General features: G+C 43.9%; 1 long non-coding RNA gene and 1 pseudogene across 3 annotated transcripts; one reads left to right on the top strand and one right to left on the bottom strand.

The window, feature by feature from the left end:
• Positions 1 to 7,211: 7,211 nt before the first annotated feature.
• Positions 7,212 to 24,109, bottom strand: LOC105882848 (uncharacterized). 3 transcript variants are annotated; one of them, XR_012912566.1, is made up of 3 exons: positions 23,628 to 24,106; positions 16,117 to 16,287; positions 7,212 to 7,654 (listed from the first exon to the last, which is right to left on the bottom strand). It is a non-coding gene; the product is annotated as an uncharacterized LOC105882848 (long non-coding RNA). The 3 variants fall into 3 exon arrangements; XR_001159499.3 differs by lacking the exon at positions 7,212 to 7,654 and adding an exon at positions 15,325 to 15,744; XR_012912565.1 differs by lacking the exon at positions 16,117 to 16,287 and having other exon boundaries at positions 23,628 to 24,109.
• On the top strand, positions 18,253 to 19,692 carry LOC105882847 (serine/threonine-protein kinase Nek7-like; annotated as a pseudogene).
• Positions 24,110 to 24,367: the final 258 nt, after the last annotated feature.

The following is a 24,367-nucleotide window of genomic DNA, read 5'->3' as shown; positions in this document are numbered from 1 at the left end:
ACTTTCTTTTTTTTTCTTTTAGAGACAGGGTCTTCCTCTGTCACTCAGGCTGGAGTGCAGTGGTGCAATTAAAGCTCACTACAGCCTTGGATTCCTGGATTCAAGGGATCTTACTGCCTCAGCTTTCCAAGTAGGTAGAACTACAGGTGCATGCCACCATGCCTCACTAATTTTAAAATTGTTTGTAGAGATGGGGTCTCACTATGTTGCCCTGGTGTTGAACTCCTGGCCTCAAGTGATCCTCCCACTTCAGCCTTCCAAAGTGGTGAGATTACAGGCATGAGCCATCATGCCTGGAACATAACAATTTTATTTTTATTTTTTTTGTCTTTGACAATCTTTTATTTTCTACAGTGTCTAGTACAATGCTTTATATAAGGTACATTTTTCATTAAACTTTGCTTACATTAGTAAATAAAAGGGCACACGTTCGTATTTTCTATCCATGGAGTTATTAGAGGTCATGTTACCCAGCTCTTGCCTAGTCACTAATATTGCCTCACCCTGACTTAAATTTTCTTTGATTTCTAAATGAGGTGTTTCATTGTGTTAAATTTTGTTTGACCTATGGCCTAGTGGGGGAAAGTAGCAGGGTGGGGCCTGGAATTTGAATGTTTGCCATAGAAGGTATGGGGAGATGTTTTTGATCCGCATGTGGGCTGATCCTCACTGCCTTCCCACTCACTTTCAAACCCCTTCCCCATTGCTTGGAGGCACTGACTGGGTTAGTGGCTCTATTTCTACCCAGAGTCAGGAAGTCATCTGGGAGAATCATTATGATCTATGGAAAGGGCCTTTGGGTATAGGTAGGATTGCTGGGATCATACGATAATTCTATGTTTAGTTTTTTGAGGAATCTCCATGCAGTTTTCCATAATGGCTGTACCAACTCACATTCCCACCAACCGTGTACGATGGTTCCCTTTTCTCCACATCCTCGGCACTTGGCATCTGTTGACCGCTGTTTGACGTTGCTGCTGCTGTTTTTCCATCTTCTTTCTCCATAAAACTCCCTTGCCTCGATTCCCTATGAACTAACCCCCAGCCCCTTCTCAATGCTGGATTTTATTTCTTGGTCTTTTGTATGGGCTGCTTTTATGCCTCCCATCCCTCATGTCAACGTGCCTCATGGAGCTGCCTTGACTGCTCCGTCTTTCATCGGCTTCCCGGCGACTAACAGCAAACCTCCCCCTTCCCTCCAGATCCCACCTTCAGCCACCCCGACGCACCTGCGGCTGTGCCCCCTCCCCCCGCGCGTGAGAATGGACACGTGCGATTCCGAGTCTCGTGTCCTGACACCAGCGTGGGCCCGGCAGGCAGGGAGCCTTCCTGTTTGTCACCAAAGGAATCTTCCCCGGCCTTTCCCTGCGACCCTCTCCGGGCGCGAACAGCAGCAGCGCGCCCCGCGCCTCCAGCGCCCGCGGGGACCTGGGGACCTCGCAGAGCTTCGCTGACGCCATCCGTTGTGATCCGCCGCAGAGCTTTGTCGGTTGTTTTGTCTAAGTATGTTTGCTGTCACTTTAAATATTTTGATTACTAGTTCATGATTAGTATTGAAAACTGAAGAAATAAAAAACATACACGTAAGAAATCAAAACCACCCATTTCAGTATATGCATAACATATACATATATGTACCCCTTATCTTACATGTGTGTATATATGTGCATGTAAAATTTAATAAGTGTACATATAATCTATATCTGTCTTTATATCTATACTTATATCATTGGAATCAGGTTTTTTCATATTATAAGAACTTTTACCATTGAAAATTATTTTTAATGATGCATAATACTTTATCATATGGATCTACTATTTGACCTAATTATCTTCCTATTGTATGTTTAGATTAATTTAAATTTGTCATTATTTTAAATAAAGTTGAAGGAATGTCTCCTTTTAGTCATACTTCCACAAGATAAGTACTTAGACAGGGATTGATTAATAGATCAAATGGTGTGAAACAAGAAAAATGTATTTTTCTACTATAAAAGTACCATATAATTTTTTTGAAAAATTTATATAAAATCAGTATAAACAAGAAAAAAAGTCACTTCAATTTCTTAGCTTGGAGAAAATCGCTGTAAACATTTTTTTTTTTTTATTTTTTAAGAACTCTTCCTGTGTCAACTGTAAACATTTTGATATATTTCCTTCATGCCTTTATGCAATTATGTGGAAGATATACAAATGTACTTGCTGGTTCAAAAACAGATTTTTCTATTATAAAAGTAATTTGCACACCCGTGTTCATAGAAGCATCATTTAAGGTAGCAAAATGGTGGAGGCAGCCTAAATGTCCATTGATGGAAGAACAGATAAACAAAATGTGGTATACACATACAATGGAATAGTATTCAGCCTTGAAAAGGAAGGAAATTCTGACACACATTACAGCATGGATGAATCTTGATAACGTTATGCTAAATGAATTGTCACTCACAAAAAAATACTGTATGAGTCAACTTACATGAGGTATTTGGGAAAAAAAATCAAATTCACAGAGACAGAAAGTAGATGGTTCTTGCTAGGGGCTAGAGGAAGAAGGAACTAGGGAGTTAGTGTTTAATTGGTATAGAGTTTTAGGTTTTCAGGATGAAAAAGTTCTGGAGATAGATGGTGGTGATGACGGCACAACAATGGAATGCACGTGACACTGCTGGACTGTGCACTTAAAAGTGGTTAAGATAGTAAATTTTGTGTGTTTTGCACCATTAAAAATAAAGGATTTTATGTTCATTGCAGATAAATTGGAGAATGCAGAAAAAACATACTTAAAACCTCATCACTCTGCAATTAACAATTTAACATTTTAAGGTAATCTTTTATGTCCATATAAATACATCAGAAAAGTGTGCAAATCATAACTTTTTTATGGCTTGTTGAATTTAAAGTGACCATCAAGGTCAGGAAATAGAGGATTGTGGTCATGGCCCCTCACAATCTCATGTCCCTACCTCCACCTGAAAATGTAACCCCTGTCCTGATTTCTCCACCACACAATAGTTTTACCTGCTTTTGGATGTAGATAAAAACAATCACAGAGTCTTTGGTGTCTGTCTTCTTTTACTGCACATCTCTCTGTGAAATGGATTCTGCTGATGCAGTTGCAGCACTTCATTCATTTTCACTGCTGTGTAGTATTTGAATGCATCCCTATTTATACATTGTATATTGGGCATTTGGAGTGTTTCCACTTTTGTATAATAAGAATAAGGCTCTGATACACATTCTTCTATGTGTCTTTTGTTGAATGTATGTATGTATGTATATTTGTTACATACATACTTAGGAGATGAATTGTTAGTGGGTCCATCATTGATATCTTCAACTTATTTATTACATTCTAACAGACTGTCAGGTGGCTGTATCAATTGACACTTGAAGAGCAATATATGAGTGTTCCAATTGCTTCATGTCCTTGCCATCATTTGACATTGTCAGTCTTTCTAATGTCAGTTATTTCAGTGGTTTTGCAATGGTATCTTACTTTGGTTTCAATTTGCTTTTGCCAATGATCAGTGTAGTACCTTTTTATGGGTTTATTGGCCCTGCAGATATTTCAGTAGATAAACAGATACTTCACAGATACATGAAGTATCTGTTTAAGCCTTCCGTCTATTTTTAAAAATTGAGTTGTCTGCTTCTTAATTTCTAGATGTTCGATATATTTATTCTGGATACAATTTCTGTATCAGATGTGTACATTGCAGATATTTTCTCCTAATCTTCCACTTGCCTTTTCACTTCATTAATGGTGTCTTTTGAGAAACAGAAGTTTATACTTTTGATGAAGTTCAGTGTATCAATTTTTTATGCTTTTATGGTGAATTGATTTAAAAATTCTATTTGAGAAATCTATGATCATTAAGGTCTTCTGATAAGTTAACTTTTAGGAGGCATAGCGTCTGTCCTTTCATATTTATATTTATAAGATACTTGGAATTAATTTTGCACATGGTGTGAAGTAGGGATTAAGATTTCGTTTTTTTATATGGATGTCCAATCAACTTAACACCATTTGTTGAAAATACCCTCTTTTCCCTAGTCTTCTGCAATGTCAGATTGTCATAAATCAAGTGATCACATTTATGAAGTTGTTTCTGGACTCTGTTCTGTTCCATTAATATATTTCTCTATGCTTTATTTAAATGTATGGAAAATATCATACTGTGCTAGCTATTCTTAACTCTTTTTACTTCTACGTGTATTTTAGAATTAGCTTCTAAATTTCCATGAAAGTACTTTGGGAATTTTTATGATGATTGCAGTAAGTCTATGGATACAATTGAGGGAAATTATCATCTTTGACTAAGTCTTAATTATTCATGAAGTTGGTATTCATTTATTAGATATTTTTAATTTTTAAAAATGTTATTCATGGGTCCTTTGTGTAGAGAGCTTGCACTTCTATTAAATTTATTCTTATTTGAGTTTTTTAATACTAGTGTAAGAGGACTTTTGTTAACCTTTTAAAAACTGCTTCCTAATAGCATACAGTAATAACTTTTATCTTTGTGTAGAGTTGATGTGTGCATGAGGACCTTATTAAATTCACTTCTTAATTCTATGTTTGTCTATTCTTTGCTGGTACTATGTGTGCAATCACATTGTTTGTAAAAATGATAGTTTTATTTCCATCTTTACAATCTTATATTTATAATTTCCTTTTCATGCCTTGTTGCACTGACTAGGACTTTCAGTATGATGTTATATAGAAGTCATGACAGTGAGTTGCCTTGACTCACTTTTTAGTTTAGGGGGTGAGTTTTTACTATTCTCCAATAAATATGATGTGAGCAGTTATTTTTTAGAAGCTCTTTCTCAAATTAAGGAAGTTGCCATCTGTTATATGTTTGCTAAAGGTTTTTAAAAATTACAAATTGATGTTGAATTTTATCAAATATTTTTTCGCATCCCCTGGCTTGGTCTCCCTCAGTCTGGAATAGTTCTTCCAACTTTCCTTGTGTTCTTGATCTTTTGTATTACTGATGTGATGTGTTTTTCTCAGCACAACATATCAGGAGGTGCATGGTACCATTTTGTCTCATTATTGGTGATGTTAACTTCGTTACTTGTTTAAGGTAATATCTTCCCTGTTTCTCCACTATTTTTACCTTTGTAATTCATACATAGTCTTCGATGAGGTACTTAAAGATTTATACAAGTACATGAAGTTTCCACCTCCCAGTTTTAGCACCTACTGATGGCTTCTCTAACTCCATCATTTGTTCATTTATTTGTTCACTTGTATCATTTGTTGTTGGTAATCCATTATAAAGGAGAGCTTTATCCGTTTCCATTTCAACTACAATTAAATATATAAATTATTTATGTCACTGTAGACTCATGGGTTTTCATTTGAGGGTAATCCATTCATACCATTGTTCTGATGGCTAGATCGTCCTAGGTTTGGTGAGCGGGGGCCGATTCTTCAGTCTCCTTGTCCCCAGTGCTGGTCCCATCATTCTTTAAGCACTTTGCTACTTTCTGGCACAAGATGTTCCAGTCTCATGTTGTACATGCCCAGCACCAACTGGGAATCAATCCTTTTTCTAAAGATTTTCGGTTCATTTTAGTGAAGAATGATATTAATATTTAGAAAACAATACAGGGGTGCCCAGTGTGCTTATTGTTTCTATGATGCCATTGCTTCTAGAGGTAGCACAAAGAGCTAGGAAATACGTGTGTGCATCTGTACACACATTCATGTCCCTCTGTCTACCATCATGAGTCCACACATGCAGTCTTGAACTACTGGCCTCAAGTGATCCTCCCATCTCAGCCTCCCCAAGTGCCAGAATTATAGGTGTGAGCCACCACACTGGCCCAGTTTCTTCGATCTCAACCCACCACAGGGTGCCTTCTACTCAACCTCCTTTCCGCCTTTGTAATTCCATTCCCCGATAGTGGGAAGGCTGGCTCTCAATACTCTTCAACGTGGTTACTCATTTCTTCAAGTCCAGAACACACAGAAGGTAGTTTCAAAATTGCTAACCATAATACTGTAAAAAGAAAACCTACTAAATTGAAATTCATTACTTGTTCCTTATTTTAAAAAAGAAAGTTTGCATACAGTGAAACGCATATGTTTCATGCATAGGATTGAGAGAGATTTGACAAAGGCGGGCACCCATGTAACCACATCCCTGACTAGAGACAGACATTGTGTCATCTCAGAAAGTTCCTTTGTGCTCCCTGAAGTCAGTATGTGAAGACATAGCTGCACCCCCATGCTTATTGCAGCTCTGTTCATAATGGCCAAGGTGTGGAGTCAACCCAAGTGTCGGCCAGCAGATGAACGGAGAAAGAAAATGTGAGAGACACACACACAATGGAATGCTATTCAACCTCATGAAAGAAGGAAATCCCAGCATTTTTGACAACACAGATGCACCTGGAGGGCACTGCGTTAGGTAAGACAAGCCCGTGAGAAGCCACAGTGCTTTCAAAGAGCCCCATGTCATACGAGGGCCACCAAGACTGGAAACCGCCGTCCTATTTTCAGCCTTGTTCTCCCCAGTGATCCCAGGGACGCTGTCACTGGCATAGTCTGTTACTGCCTTAGCAAGGTGGGCGTCTCGGGCCCACCTTGGGGCCTTGGGGACACGTCCTTGGGCAGGTTCCCTGGGCTGGTGCTGTTCACCTCTGAACCTGCAGGCCCGAGCGGCGGCTTGGGCGGCTCCGCCTCCGTCACTGGGAATCGCTGTAGCATCACCCAGGATTCGCTCCAGGTGTTCAAGTCCGCGTCTCAGAGTTTGACCTTGCAGGGCTCGTTGTGTCCACCCCTTAAGAAAGGGATGTGGGGCTGAGGATCCCGACGACTCTTGGAACAAAATCCCTTCCGAGAGTGGAGAAGCCAGGCGGATGGAACTTGATCGTTACACTATGTAGAAAAAGATGACTGTTACAAAAGGGGGAAAAAAAACCAGAAAGCATTGTGATTGTTTTCTAGATCTCTGGGTTCTAAATGCTTCCACAACTACTTTAAGAATGTACTAGTTAGCTCCTTCAGTTTTAGAGTTTCTTAAACAAGAGGTGATTTCCTTTTTTCAGCACCTATATTGTCTTCCTTGGAAATTTCCTGTGGACACTTTCCCTAGACAAGTTAACACACACACACACACACACACACACACACACACTTCTTCCCTAACAGCCATGTACCAGTCTACTGGTAAATAAATAACACTTGAAAACTTTTCAAATTGCATTTATGCACATTTTTAATTAAAGTCTCCCAATACACTTGGGGGTGAGGCAGGCATTTCCCAGAGGAGATGTTTACATGACATATTCGAGGACATTCTAGTGGCCCGGAGTAGACGGGGCTGGAACCCCCGCACCTTGGTGCCCTGACTCAGTGACCGGTCTGTCTAGACACTGGCACTCTGTAGCTCTGGGGGAGCTGCTTCCCAGAGGTGCCCGAGCCACCCCGGACTCAGAATGGCCCACAGAACAGGCAGCCGGTTCCCGGTGTTTCATCAGGAAGAAAAATGTCCGGGCTGGGGGTGCCACCAGACGAATTCCCCTCTCCTGCTCCGCCAGAGCTCTAGGAGTTCCAGTCCTGCACGATCTTCAGGAAGTCCCTTCCACGGCCGGGCCCTCCAGTCTGGGCAGCATGTCCACCCCACCGCTCTCTTTCTTCTCCCTGGGAAGGACAAAAATCAGGTTTTGTTCTCTTATGTTTGGTTTTATTTTGCAGTCCTAGAAAAGCACACAAAACCTCCAGACGGGAATTTACCACCCTGGCCCTGTGGGGTGGATCAAGACCAGCAGGGCGGCTCTCAAGAGCTCAGGCCTGGATTCAAAGTGTCCTCATTCAGCCACCCACTGGGTGTGGCAGGCAACCTCCACGATGGCCTCAATCCCACCTCCTGCTGCTCACACCCTTGTATGTTTTGTCTCACTGGGCCAGGGTTGGTCTGTGTGACAGACACAACAAGGCAGAAGTGATGGGTGTCACTTTCAAGATTAAATAACAAAAGAGTGTGGCTCTGTTTTGGGCTGTCAATCATCTCTCCCAGCCACCATGTCTCTCAGTCCCTTGTTTTGGAGGGAGCCGGCCGCCATGTCACGAGCAACCTTCTGGAGAGTAGCCGAGCCTCCTGCCCATGGCCACGCGGCAGGTTCGACAGCCCCCACCAAACCCTGGCCAGCAGCGTAACTGAGACCTCGCGGGACACCAGGAGCCAGAATCACAGTTAAACCATTCCCGTATTTCTGACCCTCAGAAGTTGTGTCAGACAATAAGTGTTCGTTGTTTTAAATTACTAAGTATTGAGGTAATTTGTTATGTAGCAATAGATAACTAATACGCTGGGAAAATTATAACCTTTCCCCAAAATCCACTACTGGTTGAGAACATAACACAGTGTCTGGCACTGTGCTAAGTGCCTTACGTGTACATTTTCTTTCCATCTTCACGAAATATCCCCATGGGGGAAGATGCCATCCCAATATTACAGGTGAGGAAACTGAGGCTCAGGTAGGCAAACCATATAGCTGGTCAGTGGGAATAGCAAACTCTTGTTCAAAACAAGAAGTGAAGATGAAGAAAACAAACAGTAATGAAGAAAAGATGAAGATGAAGAAGAAAAGAAAGAAAACATCAGACAGGAGAATTCAGGTCAATGTTTCCGTCAGACGAAGGCAGGAGTTGGGGTTGGAGCAGCCACAGCAAGGCACCTGCGCACCGCAGGAACTGAGAGTGGACGGTGGCAGCGTCTACAACAGCATTCTAGGTCCAGCATTCCGCTCTCTAGAAGGACCTTCGTTATTGGGTGATCGTTTTTGCACAGGGACCTAGCGGAGACTTACAAAATGACCTCTTCTCTCTGCTTTTGGCTCGAGAAGGCCCCACACAAGGTCAGTATGCCGTGGACTCCAATGTCATTCTTGCTCAAGACCAGATAGCTCAGGGTTTTGTTGCTGCGGAGTGTGGAGGCCATAGTCTCGCAGCAGGCGGAGGTAAACAGGCACCTTCCAGCCTGAAAGGCAGAAGCAGGTAGCAGGAAAGTCACCACATCCCGTATCTGAGAGCCCAACCAACACGGTGGCTTACAGCCTGGAAATCACACTCGGACGGGAACAAGTGATTCCACCCCAAATGTGTGCTAAGTACCTGCAGTCCATCAGTTTTTTGGTGTATGTTGGGTCATTTTCAAGATCAGGCTATGAAAGCCCTCACTGTAAGAAATTATGAGCCAAATGTGTCTTTCAAAAATTCATTGTAATGACTTATCTTTGCTCACTTGAAAGATATTTATTTATACTACCTGCGTGCCAGGCGCCATACTGTGTATTCTCAACACAACAGTGAGCAAATCAGACACCGTCCCTGGCTTCCTGGAACTCACGGTTGACTGTGGTGGGGGGGAGGAGGCAGGTAACCTCATCAATATATTTAGATAGCGTGGGTTCACTAACCTCATGGGCCAGGTGTTTGGATCCTTCTAGCAATAAGTCACTTTGCCCTCACATACAGCACTCACGGCAAAATGGGAGCCAAAGGTTCACAAGTGAACAATCACGCTGCAGCAGAGAAGGGCTGTGTGTTGCACTGTGTGTGTGGTGAGGGGAAGGCATGGAAACCGGCAGCCTTGGACCCTGTCCTTGGACAGAGAGTGGAGTCTCCCGGGGGCAGGGCTCTTACCAGCAGTACAAAGCAGACACCCAGAGGGTCATCTATGTTTCCCCTCTTTGCTTTCTTTTCCACCATCTATGTATCCTGCCCCATAACCTTGACTAGTCAATAAAGAACAAGGTTTGGAAAAAAAATAGTTCTTGGGAAAACATTGTCCTGATGTCTACCGGGATTGCACTCATTCCTCTGAGGAAGAGGCACACAAACACAAACAACCCCCGACTGTTAGCTGTAGTTAAAGTTGGAAACTGCTACCTAAGTCACAACTTCAAGGATGCGTACTTGACTCTGCCATACTTGGTAAGAATCCTGACCTTATCCGCACATGGGACATTTTCCAAGATTACTCACATCTTAGGGCACAAAAGAAGTCTCAGCCAATTAAAAAAATGAAATCATACCATGAATCTTCTCAGACCACAGTGGAATAAAACTAGAAATCAAAACCAAGAGAAATGCTCAAATCTTCACAAGGTCATGTAAATTAAACAACCTGCTGAATGATCCTTGGGTCAATGATGAGATTAAGAAGGAAAACATTTGTACCCCCTTATTATGCTGAAATAAAGGAATAGATAAAGGATACAAACAGATAATTCTTTAGGAAAAAATAAAGAAGGAAACCGAAAGATTCCTCAAACTGAATGACAAAGGGGGCACGAGCTTTCAAAATCTATGGCATACCGTAAAAGCAGTCCAAAGGGGAGAGTTCATACCCTTAAAGGCCTACATCAAAAAGACAGAAAGATCACAAATTAACAACCTAAGGTCATAGCTCAAGAAACTAGAAGAAGAAGAGCAAACCAAATCCAAAGCCAGCAGAAGTGAAGAAACAACAAAGCTCAGAGAAGAGCTAAACAAAATGGAAACAAAAAAACAATACAAAAGATCAATGAAACAAAAGTTGGTTCTTTGAAAAGATATACAAAATTGATAGACCACTAGCCAGATTAACCAGAGATAGAAGAGAAAGGACTCAACTAAGTTCAATCAGAAGTGAAAAATGAAACATTATAACTGATACCACAGAAATACAAAATGTTATCTGTGAATACTATGAAAGCCTCTATCCACACCAACTAGAAAACAGAGAGAAAATGGAAGCATGCAACCTCCCAAGCCTGAAACAGAGAGAAATAGAAATTCTGAAAATCCCAATAATGAGCACTGAGATTGAAGCATTAATAATAATAAAAACTCCCAAGAACAACAAAAAAAAGCCCCAGAGCAGATAGATTCACAGCTGGATTCTACCAGACCTAAAAAGAAGAACTGGTACCTATCCTGTAAAATTATTGCATAATATTGAAAAGGAAGGAATCCTCGCTAACTCATTTTACAAAGCCAGTATCACCTTGATATCAAAGCCAGGAGAGGGCACAACAAAAAAAGGAAATTACAGACCAGTATTCCTTATGAACACAGATGCAAAAATCCTAAATAGAATACTAGCACACTGAATTCAACAACACATGAAAAAGGTAATTCACCAGGATCAACTGGGTTTCATCCCAGGGCCGCAAGGATGGTTCAACATATGCAAATCAATAAACGTGATTCACCACATAACCAGAAGCAAAAACAAAGACTAAACGGTCATCTGCTGGGTATCTACCCAAAGGAAATGAAGTCATTTTTATCAAAAAAGACACTTGCGCTTGAATGTTTATCACAGCACAATTCACAGTTGCAAAGATGTAGAATTGACCTAAGTGTCCATCAATTCATAAACAGATGGAGAAAATGTGGTGTATACATACCACAGACTACTACTCAGCCATAAAAAGGAATGAAATAATGTGTTTGTAGCAACTTGGATGGGACTGGAGACCATTACCCTAAGTGAAGTGTCTCAGGGCTGGGAAACCAAACGCCATGTGTTCTCACCAATAGGTGGGAGCTAAATGATGGGCGCACACAGGCACAAAGAGACATAAGGGTCATTGGAAACCAAGAACAGGGGAGGCTGGGAGGGGCTCAGGGGCACAAACTTACCTATCGAGCACAGTGAACACTATTCTGGTGATGGGCACACTAAAAGCCCCGACTTAGGTATTAAATTATACAAGGTATCCAGGTGACAAAACATTTGTACCCCCTCAATATTTTGAAATAAAAACAAGATCTTGACCTTGCCTCAATCAGGGAGGGGCCTGGTCTTCAGGTGCCACCTGAGCAGCTGTAATAAATAGAGACTTTACCTCTGTTTGAGTTGCTTAAATCATTTTCTTTTAACAGTAGAAAGAGCAGTTTTAAATTACACATCATTTAAATTGGTTATTTGCTTTAAATTAATTACTGCTTATTATAAATAAGACCTACATGTATGTGAGGAATATTTTTTAAAGGAAGAGAATAAACAATACAAGCCCATTTCCCCCCAACCCCCCCCCCGGGAAAAATGTAGGTGTTTTTCTACAAAAGTAGAATTCTGTAGAATGTTATAAAATCTAGGGAATGTTAGATCAAGAAGTTTGGGATGGGGCTATGGTTTGAATAGCTGTCCCCACCAAAAGTCATAGTGAGACTTAGTCCCCAGTATTGAGAGGTGAGTGGGTCACGGTCGAGTCATAGGCTGATGGGTCCATGGATTAGTGGGTTCTCATGGGATGGGACTGGGGTGGGACTGGGTCTCATGGGATGTACTTCGTAAGAGGAGGAAGAGGCCGGAGCTGGCACCTGAGCCCCTCTCACGTGGCGCCCTGCACCTCCCAGGACTCTGCAGCGCCCCAAGCCCCTTGGACTTCCGAGCCTCCATAACTGTGAGGAATAAATTCCTTTTCTTTATAAGTCATCCAGTTTCAGGGATTCTGTTATAAGCAACAGACAACAGGCCAAGACAGATGGGCCCATGAATTTTATACTGAGCCGAGTTATTGCTTATGGGTGGAAGTAGATTTTAAAACAATAATCTCACATAAGCAAAGGCTTAGAGAGAATATGACATAAACATTTTCTTTCCAGGATGGAAATTTCTTTCACACCTGAAAAACATTTTCGCCTCTTCTAAGAGATAAACGGACATTTACGACCCAAGACTAAACTTGTGGAGTGAAAGAATTGTGACTGACAGCGAGTCCTGAAGAGCTCTGGAGGAGCGGACCACCGACAAAACAAACACGAGGCAAAGGCATACGAAACCAAAATGTTTGCACCCCCATAATATTCTGAAATAAAAAAGAAAAGAAAACTCAAGTCACAGATAGGAAAACACATTTGCATAATATTTATCCGACAAAGAACTTGAATCCAGAATAAAGAATTGTCACAACTCAAAAAAAAAAAAGAAAAAAATCTTGTTTTCTGATAAAATTTTAAATAGTTATAAAACATTTTATGCATACCAAAAAAAAAGCAAACAAAACTAATCCTAGTAAGGAAAGATGTAATATCAAAATGATTTAAGTGATCTAGATTCAAAATCCAGATTATGCTAATGGAGAACAGAAAATAATGTAGGTAGAAAATGCGAAAATAAGTTTCACTCTGACTACCAGAGAAGAGCAGTTTACAAGTCTTTTCCAAATACTTAAGGCAACTACTCAAAGAATTAAAAACAGGATGAATGGTATCATTGGCTATTATGCATGTTGGCACAAAGACCAAACAGGAGAGGAAAACAGAATTTCATATATATATGTATATATATAAACCCTAAGCATACAAGTCAATTTCATAAGACCAACCATCTTAAGTATCAGTCTAAAGTTGACAAACTCTTCTTTATTTTGTATTAAACTGGAAGAATATTTCCTAAAACAACTGTTAAGTGCAGATTGCTGGGTCCCCCCATTAGAGTTTCTGATTTCCATTGGTAAACCAGCTCTCTGGAGCAAACAAACAAACAAACAAGCAAATGCCTTGGTTTGTAGTGATTGCCAATTACCGTAGTGTGAACACTTCCACCACGGCTGATTTCATGCTGTGACATGACACTCCCAAAAGCAGAGTTGGGAAGAGACTCAACTGGCTCTCATGGCTCCTGTACACCGTGGGTTGTGACAAATACTTAGCATGAAACAAACAGCGCAATAGGGTGGAAGATGGGCTAGTAGAGTGTGGTGAGGCTGGGCCACCTTGAGGAGCATGGTCAGAGAAGACTTTTCTAAAGGAGAAGCTGATTCAGGATCCAGGCAACGGGTGAGGCGGGGCGGCAACATGATAGCTGCCAGGCTGCCACCTCCTACCCACCCGAACCTCACTTGAAGGACACTTACTTTGGCATCCACCTGTAACAACAGCACCTTGTGGCTTCCCTCCCGAAGCACTTGTTGCATTAAGTTGCCATTACCAGTTGTGCCTATACCCCACGTCTTGAAGCTGGATGCTTTTGTAGTTGTGATTTGTGGCTGTCTAATGAGTTAGAAATCAATTAAGTAGGTCATGATAAGCATTTCAAAAAATAAAATTAAAAATAAATCAGAGTAGCAACTCAGAGGGTGCTCCTGGCACCTAATTGGCGGATACCGGAGGAGCTGGAAGAGGCTGGCCTTTCTCCTTCGCCGCACTGCTGAATTCTTTGTCTTGGGGGCCTGTCCTGTACATTGTAGGGCGCTCAACAATATCCCTGGCCTATTCCCACTAGATGCCTCTAGCATTCCTCTCCCCCAAGTTGTGACAACCAAAAATATCTGCTGACATTGCCAAAGGTCTCCTGGGGAGCAAAAGCGCTCTTGGCTGGAAGCCACTGCTGTGGAGCGTGAGCTCCTTGGGAACTGGAGACCAGTTTGTCTCCGTTCCACAGCACGGTCCACCCTCCGTGTCTGTGGGCTCTGCTCCCACTGTTGCAACCAACCACAGATGGAAGATATTCGGGTGAAAGCAATAAAAAATAATACAAGTAAAATGCAGTGTAACAACTACTGGCATAGCGCTTCCACTGTGTCAGGTATTATAAGGAATCTAGACATGATTTAAAGTAGACAGGAGGACGTGCGTAGGTTATATGCAAACATGACGCCATTTTATATGAGGGACTTGAACATCTGGGGATTTTGGTATCTGTGGGGGTCCTGACACCCCCAGCATTCTGAGGGACGACAGGACTCTCATCACACAGCGGCTCACTCAAATATTCTGGATATAAGGGGGAAAAAGTCAAGGTGTAATTTCCCCTGAAAGGAATTTCAAGGTACTGGGTCAGAAAAACCTAATAGATAACTGAGCTTTTCCCACTGAGGGACAGTTATGCACCTGGGACGCAGCGGGTAGAAGCGGGGAAGGGAACGGCATAGCTAGGCAAACAGGTGGCTCAGGAGTGACCTGAGCGGCCGGCGGGCTGTCTAGACTGGCGAGCATCTGCCCGCTCTGCGAGGCTGCCCAGCACCCGTCTCCTGCACAAACGCTGCGGGGTCGCGGGTTACAGGTCTTGTCAGGAGGCGGATGCTCAGCTCTCACCTTGGATGGCGAAGGTAGAGATGCCATTGTCCCCACCCATCAGGGCTCAGGCATGTGACCTCCACTCACTCACCTGGGAACACTGAGGTTCTCCCCAAAGACATGACATCATGAAAAGGAAAGTGCCACATTCTAAACTCTGAATTCTGAGTGACTGTGACAAATGTGAAGGCACCCCTGGCATTGACCCTTGGTAGCGGCGTCCTGTTGTACGTGCTCCTGTTGGAAGAGGTCCCGGGGACCAAGCGTAAAGGCTGTTCTACCTCTGCCCTGTGGTTTTCTGAGCCAGCAAACTTCTTTACAGCATAAGACAGCTTGAGTTTATTTCCCATTAATAAAGGACAAAAGAACCCTGACACTTCAAGGAAATTGAAGGAAACTATTGGAAGAATTCATGATATGTTGGGATAAATACCCAAGCTGATGTTCTTTAGTGTTTTCTGGTCCATTCTGTTGAGTGAGCGACATGACCTGCTTCTCAGAGCAGGAAGCCAGGCCCCATTGCATTACTCTGATCTCAGAGGCGTGGCGCTCACTCGGATGTCCAGGAGGCAGGGAGCACATTCCATCAGAGGTCTCCAGACTTTCTCGGTTCACACCCTTCTTAGCATCTCAGTACTTTTCTTTTCTTTACATCATCTTTGCTCCTCATTAAATATCGTGATGCACTTGCTCCCATGACAGCAATGGCTGCAAACCTAGCTTTGCAAAGACATGATGTCATATAAAAGGAATTAGCCCACAATCTCACGCTGTAACGAATGACCTCGAGCTAGAAGTTCTTGCAGTGATGAACAGATGTCAGTATTCCCTAAATTGAAATCGCCCTGCAGCCCCTCTGTGAGCTCACTCTGGGGCACTGGCACACAGCGGAGGACTCTGACAGTGGATAATCTGCCTCTGGATGGAAGTGATAGCAGCCCTCCTCTTTATTATGCTCCGCCCCTACCCCCACATCAGCACAGTGCCCAGCGTGCAGCAGGCACTTAATAAATGAATGCATGACAGGTTCTCTCAATCCCCCTGCTCTGCTTCAGTGAGTTCCAAGAAGAAAATACCTTGGGACTTACACCAGCCTCCGCAGAGGACACGTCAAGTGTTCTAAGGTGTTCCAAATATGCCTGGCCCCTTCGTCTTTCAAGGCGTTTTCTGCCAAGCTCAGGTGGGTGGGCCTCTCACTGCGCCTGAGACAGGAGGCAAGGCTTTTGCAGGTGAGCTCTGTGAGGCCACAGCTCCCCAGCCTGCGGGAGAGAAGCACACAGAAGAGATGCAATTCGACTCTTCCCCGTGGCTGGGTTTTCTGTCTCACACTGAGGGATGACAATTTCTGTCTGGAAGGAGGTAATTTCTCCTCCCGATGCAGGCGTCTCCTCGCCCCTCCGCTGTCGCCGGGAGGGCTTCCGAGCCCTGCAGGAGAAGACGGCAGCTCTGATGCGAGGAGGGGGTGGAGGAATCTGGGTCAAGGGAAGAGTTAGAGGTGGGGTTAGGAGGGAAGAGAAACAGACCATCGGTGACCAAAGAGTAAACAGCAGATACGGAGATGGCCCAGGAAGAGACATCATTTCGGAAGTTAAAAAAGAAAGAAAGAAAGATGCAGGAGAAGGCATGCATATTAGAGAAAGTAGGATGAATAGTAAGATTATGAGAAAGTGTCTACTAGTAATCACGGAAATGCAATTAAAACAGCAAGATATCACCTCCTGCCCACAGATGGGCCAAAGCCGTAGTGACGAGGGTACTGACAGTAATGACCGGATGAGACTCTGGGGTCCTGGAACATTCGCACAGGCTGCTGGTGGGACTGCAGATGGCACATCTGGAAATAGGCCAGTAAAACTGGACATAAACACTCGCCATGGCCCAGAAATTTCGTTCGTAGACTGTTCGCTGCAGCACATGTGTGCGTGCATGTGTGCACGTGTGTGCGTGTATGCACGCGTGTGCATGCATGTGTGGGTGTGCGTGCACATGTGCACACATGTGCAGGTGTGTGTGTGTGCACATGTACAGCGTGTGCGTGCACTCACGTGTGTGCGGGCATAGCTGACCACTGGGGCAGTCCATGCCTCCACTGCAGGTAGCAAGCGCAACTAAACTGGGCCATACTCACACAAATACTCGGTCGTGAGGAGTAACTGACGGTGGAAGTAGCTAAACACAGACGAACGCTAAAATCGTGATCAGAAGAAGGGGACATAGCAGACAATGCCATTCACCTAAAATTCAAAGCAATGCAAATCTGCATGATGCACTGCTTGGGGACACGTGTGTAGTTCGACTATGAATAACATTAAGGAGTCTGATCACTTCAGTGCAAGATGGTTATCATGGTGAGAGCAGGGTCGACAAGCTCAGCGAGGAGAGAAAACAGAACTGACGACGTTCGACCTCGCAAACCGCGCGGTGGATGCCCAGGGCTCATTGTGACAATGCATTCTAGGATATCAGGTTTAAATATTGACATGCACCTTCATGTAGGTATTTATTTCCCATTCTCTCTTGGCTGGACTCTTATTGACCTATCTGTGCAATTATGTCAATCAAGGCTTATGTTTGTTCCAACATATGTACCGTCCCCTAGAAACTTCTAGCACAGGAGCTGAATCTGAACAACAACGAAAACTGCTGCAAAAAGGAGACTTACAACAGCTTCTCCAGGCTGTGCCCAAAGTTCTCCAGCGAACTTTTCCTTAGCGTTAGCGTCTTCAGGCGTACGTTCCCTTGAAGATCATTGGTAAGATCAATCCAATTTCTAGGGGTGGCCCAGCAGTCTTCCAACCTGTGCGAGCCACACACAGTGCTGACCCCCAGCTGCTGGGAGGAGTGGTGCCCACGTGGCCACTCGATCCCACGTGCCACATTCTTGTTCTCTGCAGAAGAGCGACCCCGGGGCTTGTTTCCGACTTCCCCAGCCAGCACACCTGCGTCGAGTGCAGCATCTTACTCCCAAATTATCAGTAGGGAATAGTATACGCCTGGGGCCACAGCCAACTGCACTAGACAATCGGGATCTATGTGCCAGGGGCTCCATTCAGCCCCCTCGAAATACAAATTTGAAAATTTAGTTTACCCTCCTGTTGGTGGCACCAGGAGGATGGACCGCGCTAGGCTCGTGCTCGGACGCGCCTGGCCACGCACTGGGTGGGAGCCTGCGCCTGGGAAATCTCCCAACTTCCTGAGTTTTAAAGTTCCTCCTGCTTCAGAAGATGGATGAGCCATCACAAGGAACGCAAGGGCAGCCAGTCCCTTAGTTCCAGCCACAGAGGGTTCCGTACGACCGGACACGGGCTATAACACATTAGCCAACTTTCTAATAGAAAATAAAATTGGCCGTGGACAATTTAGTGAAGTTTATAGAGCAGCCTGTCTCTTGGATGGGTACCAGTAGCTTTTTAAAAAGTGCAGATTTCTGGAACATCTTCCAAAAATGTAGGATTTGGAATTTTAAATGTTTATTGCCATACAGTTAAAGGACACGGAGGTTGATGACGTCTGAGCACTGATACTGGATGATACATTTAAATGTCTTGCTTGAGTTGACCTTAGAGAAGCTTCTCAAGTTTTTGGAAAGCTTTCAGAATAGTGATCTCAGCCGAGCAATCTTAGGTAGATGTGAGCTTTTGGTTTGCAATCTGACCTAAGAACCTAGTGAATGGTTGAAATGTGTTGTAATTGTTAAAGAAAAAAATGCTCTGTGTTATTTTTTTCTTTCCTTTCAGTGTTTGGAGGTTGTAATTGCCCCCTAAATACACAAAGTTGAAAGCGTGTGGTCTGCTTTAAATCTGTTCTTCAAGCACAGGCAGCTTGTGTAAAGCAGTGTGATGCAGTCACCCAGTTTTTTGGTTACACTCTACTTGTTAATTTCTCCTGCAGAAGAAGAATAAAAGAGGAATTATAAAAATAAATAAATAAATAAAAATTAAAAAGTGCAGATATTTGATTTAATGGATGGGAAAGCACGTGCTGATTGCATCAAAGAAATAGGTCTCTTACTTAAGCAACTCAACCATCCAAATGTAATTAAATGTTATGCATCATTCATGGAAGACAATGAACTAAACATAGTCTTGGAATGAGCAGATGCTGGTGATCTATCCAGAATGATAAAGCATTTTAAGAAGCAGAAGAGGCTAATTCCTGAAAGAGCCGTTTGTTTGGCAGTACTTTGTCCAGCTCTGCAGCACCTTGGAACCCATGCATTCTCCGAGAGTCACACACAGAGACATAAAACCAGCGAATGTGTTCATCACAGCCCCCGGGGTGGTGAAACTTGGGGATCTTCGACTTGGCCGGTTTTTCAGCTCCAAAACCACAGCGGCACATTCTTTAGTGGGTACTCCTTATTGCACGTCTCCAGAGAGAATACATGAAAATGGACACAACTTCAAATCTGACATCTGGTCTCTTGGCTGTCTACTGTATGAGACGGCCGCATTGCAGAGTCCCTTCTATGGGGACAAAATGAACTTGTACTCGCTGTACAAGAAGATAGAGCAGAGTGACTACCCCCTCTTCCTTCAGGTCACTGTTCAGAGGAGCTACGACAGCTGGCTGACGTGCATCAACCCACATCCAGAGAAGCGACCGGCATCACCTACGTCTAGGACGTGGCGAAGAGGATGCCCGTGTGCCCCGCAAGCAGCTAAACGCGTGCAAGGTCGTGAAGAACATGCTGCAAGCAAAGTATTTCTGTGCAAATCATACCTCCCATTCATGTCTGGGTGTTGAGATCAATATTTCAGAGCTAATGTGCTTTGAATCCTTAACCAGTTTTCATACAAGCTTCATTTCGTACCAGTCTAAATCACACCCTTGCAAACCCCACATGACGTTGGAATAATCGGAATGCATGTTAGGAAAGAAAAGGGAACATGATGGATTTTAATGGCTAAAGGTGTTTAGAATTATTTAGAGTATTCTGCGGGTGACTTGTGCTCAGGTAGACTGTCAGTGCCAACACAGGAGGTGCCGCCTGGCACAGCAGGACAGACTCAGAACCTGGGGAAGTATCTGAGCATGTGATCTGCCTGTCTTTTAGTAGTTTATGGACATTGAAGTGGACACAATTGTGAACTTTTATGATTATTTTATTTTTAAAGTTTGAAAGAAACTCTCAAGAGAGCAAACAGACAACCCACAGAATGGGAGAAAATTTTGCAAGCTACACATCTGATAAAGGGCTGACAACTAGAATCTATTTAGAACTCAGGAAAATTAGCAAGAAAAAATCAAACAACCCTATCAAAAAATGGGCAAAGGACATGAACAGAAACTTCTCAAAAGAAAAAGGAATAATGGCCAACAAACATATGAAAAAATGTTCAGCATCTCTAATCATAAGAGAAATGCAAATCAAAACCACAATGAGATATCACTTAACTCCACTGAGAATGGCCTTTATCAAAAAGTCCCCAAACAACAAATGCTTGCGTGGATGTGGAGAGAGAGGAACACTCCTACACTGCTGGTGGGACTGAAAACTAGTTCAACCTCTGTGGAAAGCAATATGAAGATACCTCAAAGCGATACAAGTAGATCTACCATTTGATCCAGCAATTCCACTACTGGGCATCTACCCAAAAGATCAAAAGTCACTTTATGAAAAAGACACCTGCACTCGAATGTTTATAGCAGCACAATTCACAATTGCAAAGCTGTGGAAACAACCCAAGTGCCCATCAATTCATGAGTGGATTAATAAACTGTGGTATATGTATACCATGGAGTACTACTCAGTTTTAAGAAACAATGGTGATATAGCCCCTCTTGTATTTTCCTGGCTAGAGCTGGAACCCATTCTACTAAGTGAAGTATCTCAAGAATGGAAAAACAAGCACCACATGTACTCACCAGCAAATTGGTATTAACGGATCAACACCTAAGTGGACATATAGGAATAGCATTTATCGAGTGTCGGGAGGGTGGGAGGGGGGAAGAGGGGATGGGTACATACAAACACAATGAGTGAGTTGTGCTATGTTTGGGGATGGACATGCTTGAAGCTCTTACTCGAGGGGGGAGGGGAGCATGGGCAATATATGTAACCTTAACACTTGTACCCCCATAATACGCTAAAAAAAGTTTGGAGTACGTGTTTTAGTTTTTAGCTCTGTAGTTTCAAACATAATTCTTAAAATAAATGTTGACATCAACTATTTGAGGAACATTTAAAACTCTTAGATTGCAACTATCAAATGTGAAAAGATGTGGGAACAAAATGTGAGTCAGACACTGAAGTGTTTTTTGTTTTAATATCTTTGGCATTGTCTTTGCATTGAAATGGTATAAATGAATCCATTAAAAAACTGGTTAAGGATTTTTCTCACTGGTGTGATAGTAAACAGTCAATTAGCACATATTTTGTATGTTATTTGCATCACATACTGTATTCTTACAATAAAGCAAGCTGGAGAAAAGAAAATGTTATTAAGAAAAACATCAGAAAGAGAAAATATATTTATAATTCATTAAGTGAAGTGGATCATCATAAAGCCTTCATCCTGAATGGGCTGAGCAGGAGGAGGAAGAGGAGAGGTTGATCTTATTGTCTCAGGGGTATTTTAGGGTAGTAAATGACACAGTATACTAGTTTACTAGTATACAAGATAATAGTGTGTTTACATGGATTTTATGCATTTATGACATACCTAAATTTTTCTTAATATTTTTGTTATTCATAGACTATGTGGTTCATCTCTGAGCTTTTTTTTTTTTTTCTGAGACAGTCTCACTTTGTTGCCCAGGCTAGAGTGAGTGCTGTGGTGTCAGTTTAGCTCACAGCAACCTCAAACTCCTGGGCTCAAGCAATCTGGCTGCCTCAGCCTCCTGAGTAGCTGGGACTACAGGCATGCACCACCATGCCCGGCTAATTTTTTCTATATATATTAGTTGGCCAATTAATTTCTTTCTATTTATAGTAGAGATGGGGTCTCACTCTTGCTCAGGCTGGTTTTGAACTCCTGACCTCGAGCAATCCTCCCGCCTCAGCCTCCCAGAGTGCTAGGAGTACAGGTGTGAGCCATGGTGCCCAGCCTCTGAGCTTTTTAAAATTGTTACAATCTCCAAAAATTTTTTCCAATATATTTCTAGGAAAAAAATCTGTATATCTCTGGATCGATACAATTCAAACCCAGGTTTTTCAAGTGTTAATTATATTTGTACATGTATATATTTTTACCTTTTTAAAAAATATAAATATGAAATACATGAAATATAAAATGATTCATTATAATTTAATGAATATAATTTTTAGAAATCACTTGCCATAATTTGACCAATGAGAGATAAATCCAGAATTTTCCTCTGTATCTTTTCAATTTTCATATGTTATATATACTCATGCACATATCCTTTTTTCTTTTAACAGAGTGGAATGACATCATTAAATATCCTTGTCTATCAGGGCTTCTCAAACTTTAACCCCTAGGTAGTTGGAGGAAGGTGAATCTACATCTCTGGGTATCTAGTGTTTATAAAATATCTCTGAGGTCTTCTGCTGCACCCTGAAAACTCATAAAAATATTTGCAGGCTACTAAGAAATACATCTCCATTACTTATGATACAAAAACAATGCATTAGTTACCACTGAAGTTATTTAATTGGCCTGCCCAAGTATTTGAGTATAAATGATGCCCCCAGAAGCTATGCGGATTGAATCTTCTGTCTCTAGGCCCTCTGACACTGCCCACCCCCTCCCTGGCCCTGGACTCCCCTGGGGAAGCAGGACTCTGCACCATCAGGGCTTCCCCTGGGAAGACTGGAGCCCTGGTTCCCAGTCCAACCAGACCCAATCCCCAGCAGGACAGCAAGAACAGTGTTGTTCATGAGACTGGGCGGCCACTTTCTGCCATTTGATTAACCTGTTACCTTCAATACCCACCTCCCCTGCCCACAATGTCGCAATCCCCCTGTCCCCACTGCCTGAGGTCCCGCGGATCCTGCCGGGCTGGCCATTGTGGTGCCGGCCTGTCCTGCAGCAGCAGCTGCATCCACACTCTGACTGACCACTGGGGTGGGCAGGGCCCTTGGGCTTGGTCAGGAAGGTGGGACCGGCTCTGGGCCTCAGGAAACACAGACATACAGGTGAGTCAGGTGAGAAGGGAAGAGTCCCCTGCACGGACACCAGTGAGTCCTGCTGGCCACAGAGCTGATCCACTGGCTCGGTCACCACCCCATTCCCCAAAAGAGGACTAGGAGGAGATGGAGTGTGAGGTTCAAGCTTGGACTTCCTCGGACCCTGGAGCAGAGAGGCGGAAGAAGGTGTCTGAGGCCAAAGGGGTGAAACGGTGGGTGGGGCTGCAGCCCATCAGTACTGACTTAGGGGTGACTGACCTGAAAACTGAATTTCTAGGAAAACCAATGACTGACAGTGTGAGACAATCACCTGGCACACACGGGAGGGGCGTGAGTAACCCCCGGTGCCCTGTCGGGACGGCCTCGCTAAGAGACCACTTCGTGGGAGCCTGACCGACCGACGACAGGGCAGGAAGGGAAGGCTGGATTATCTGATTAGCTGGTTTGCAAGTGACCCGGGCTCTGACCCAGGAGGACGCTCACCTGGTCCCTAACCCGGCCACCCACCTGGTCCCTCACGGGGCGGATGACCCGCTGCCCTCCGTGCTGGCCGGGCGCCCCGCGCGGTGCCGGGCTGAGGAGCACAGACGCGGCTGCAGTGAGCCACCGACGGTCCGCGGTGTGGCCGCACGACGGACGCGGAACCGGGCTCTGTGCGACCAGGGGGCTCGGCCGCCTCGGCTCAGGGAGGCCAGTGAGTCCCCGCCTGACGGGGAGCCTGATTCTCCGGGAAGCCCAGTGTGTGGAGCCCCAAGGCAGGTCCCTCACCCGACGAATGCCGGGGACACCAGCAAGACAGCTCGGGCCCCGTAGGGTCAGTCACTCTGCGTCCCGTGCGCAGCGAAGGCGGTGTGGACGCCCAACTGTCACTGTGGGTCCTGCCAGCGGGCCTCCCAGAGAGCGCGTCCGCCCCACAGCCAATCAGGGGCGGCATAGGATTACCTTTAGCCAATCAGCAGCTGCGTGCTCCTCCTCAGCCAATCAATAAGGCAGATGGAGCTTTGCGCGCGCGGTCACGTGCCTATAGGAGCTGAGGCACAGCTGCAGAGCCAATCAGGAGCTGACAGTGCAAGTCCCTCCCCCCATTGTAAGTCTTTAGTGTTTGGCCAATCAGAAGCCGTGGGCGGGGCCATGGGCGTTCGTGCGCATATTCCTGTCGGCCGGGGCTCTGGGGACCGGCAGCGAAGCCAGGCTACTGTCCCCCGTGACTTCCCTGTCCTCTCGATTGACGCTGCTTTGTTTTCCTC

The sequence above is a fragment of the Microcebus murinus genome, chromosome 16 (assembly GCF_040939455.1).
Source record: "Microcebus murinus isolate Inina chromosome 16, M.murinus_Inina_mat1.0, whole genome shotgun sequence".
Taxonomy (NCBI): Eukaryota; Metazoa; Chordata; class Mammalia; order Primates; family Cheirogaleidae; genus Microcebus; species Microcebus murinus.
This window is presented reverse-complemented; position numbering and strand designations above follow the sequence as displayed.